Here is a 2,500-nt window from a genome sequence, read left to right on the forward strand (position 1 = left end):
AGCGGAGAGCGGCGAACAGCGAGCGAAGCGCGAGGCAGCACCGTCCCTGCTATACGAAAGCCCCATCCAGCCCTGTGCCACCCGGGGGGTTCCAGGGTGCTGAGATGGCTGACATTTTGCTCCGCTCACGACGGTCACCGCGCCACACAAGAACAGCCCAAAAACAGGCCAAAACAGCCCAAAAACGGGCCAAAACTGGCCATTTTTGGCTGCGCGAGCGAGCGGCGAGCGGCGAACAGCGAGCGAAGCGAGAGGCAGCACCGTCCCTGCTATACGAAAGCCCCATCCAGCCCTGTGCCACCCGGGGGGTTCCAGGGTGCTGAGATGGCTGACGTTTTGCTCCGCTCACGACGGTCACCGCACCACGCAAGAACAGGCCAAAAACTGGCCAAAACAGCCCAAAAACGGGCCAAAACTGGCCATTTTTGGCTGCGCGAGCGAGCGGCGAGCGGCGAACAGCGAGCGAAGCGAGAGGCAGCACCGTCCCTGCTATACGAAAGCCCCATCCAGCCCTGTGCCACCCGGGGGGTTCCAGGGTGCTGAGATGGCTGACGTTTTGCTCCGCTCTCGACGGTCACCGCGCAATGCAAGAACAGGCCAAAAACTGGCCAAAACGGCCCAAAAACGGGCCAAAACTGGCCATTTTTGGCTGCGCGAGCGGCGAGCGGCGGACAGCGAGCGAAGCGAGAGGCAGCACCGTCCCTGCTATACGAAAGCCCCATCCAGCCCTGTGCCACCCGGGGGGTTCCAGGGTGCTGAGATGGCTGACGTTTTGCTCCGCTCTCGACGGTCACCGCGCAATGCAAGAACAGGCCAAAAACTGGCCAAAACGGCCCAAAAACGGGCCAAAACTGGCCATTTTTGGCTGCGCGAGCGAGCGGCGAGCGGCGGACAGCGAGCGAAGCGAGAGGCAGCACCGTCCCTGCTATACGAAAGCCCCATCCAGCCCTGTGCCACCCGGGGGGTTCCAGGGTGCTGAGATGGCTGACGTTTTGCTCCGCTCTCGACGGTCACCGCGCAATGCAAGAACAGGCCAAAAACTGGCCAAAACGGCCCAAAAACGGGCCAAAACTGGCCATTTTTGGCTGCACGAGCGAGCGGCGAGCGGCGGACAGCGAGCGAAGCGAGAGGCAGCACCGTCCCTGCTATACGAAAGCCCCATCCAGCCCTGTGCCACCCGGGGGGTTCCAGGGTGCTGAGATGGCTGACGTTTTGCTCCGCTCTCGACGGTCACCGCGCAATGCAAGAACAGGCCAAAAACTGGCCAAAACGGCCCAAAATCGGGCCAAAACTGGCCATTTTTGGCTGCACGAGCGAGCGGCGAGCGGCGGACAGCGAGCGAAGCGAGAGGCAGCACCGTCCCTGCTATACGAAAGCCCCATCCAGCCCTGTGCCACCCGGGGGGTTCCAGGGTGCTGAGATGGCTGACGTTTTGCTCCGCTCTCGACGGTCACCGCGCAATGCAAGAACAGGCCAAAAACTGGCCAAAACGGCCCAAAAACGGGCCAAAACTGGCCATTTTTGGCTGCACGAGCGAGCGGCGAGCGGCGGACAGCGAGCGAAGCGAGAGGCAGCACCGTCCCTGCTATACGAAAGCCCCATCCAGCCCTGTGCCACCCGGGGGGTTCCAGGGTGCTGAGATGGCTGACGTTTTGCTCCGCTCTCGACGGTCACCGCGCAATGCAAGAACAGGCCAAAAACTGGCCAAAACGGCCCAAAAACGGGCCAAAACTGGCCATTTTTGGCTGCACGAGCGAGCGGCGAGCGGCGGACAGCGAGCGAAGCGAGAGGCAGCACCGTCCCTGCTATACGAAAGCCCCATCCAGCCCTGTGCCACCCGGGGGGTTCCAGGGTGCTGAGATGGCTGACGTTTTGCTCCGCTCTCGACGGTCACCGCGCAATGCAAGAACAGGCCAAAAACTGGCCAAAACGGCCCAAAAACGGGCCAAAACTGGCCATTTTTGGCTGCGCGAGCGAGCGGCGAGCGGCGGACAGCGAGCGAAGCGAGAGGCAGCACCGTCCCTGCTATATACGAAAGCCCCATCCAGCCCTGTGCCACCCGGGGGGTTCCAGGGTGCTGAGATGGCTGACGTTTTGCTCCGCTCACGACGGTCACCGCACCACGCAAGAACGGACCATAAACAGGCCAAAACAGCCCAAAAACGGGCCAAAACTGGTCATTTTTGGCTGCGCGAGCGAGCGGCGAGCGGCGAACAGCGAGCGAAGCGTGAGGCAGCACCGTCCCTGCTATACGAAAGCCCCATCCAGCCCTGTGCCACCCGGGGGGTTCCAGGGTGCTGAGATGGCTGACGTTTTGCTCCGCTCACGACGGTCACCGCGCCATGCAAGAACGGACCAAAAACAGGCCAAAACAGCCCAAAAACGGGCCAAAACTGGCCATTTTTGGCTGAGCGAGCGAGCGGTGAGCGGCGAACAGCGAGCGAAGCGAGAGGCAGCACCGTCCCTGCTATACGAAAGCCCCATCCAGCCCTGTGCCACC

Source organism: Musa acuminata, unplaced genomic scaffold, assembly GCF_036884655.1.
Source record: "Musa acuminata AAA Group cultivar baxijiao unplaced genomic scaffold, Cavendish_Baxijiao_AAA HiC_scaffold_441, whole genome shotgun sequence".
Lineage (NCBI taxonomy): Eukaryota > Viridiplantae > Streptophyta > Magnoliopsida > Zingiberales > Musaceae > Musa > Musa acuminata.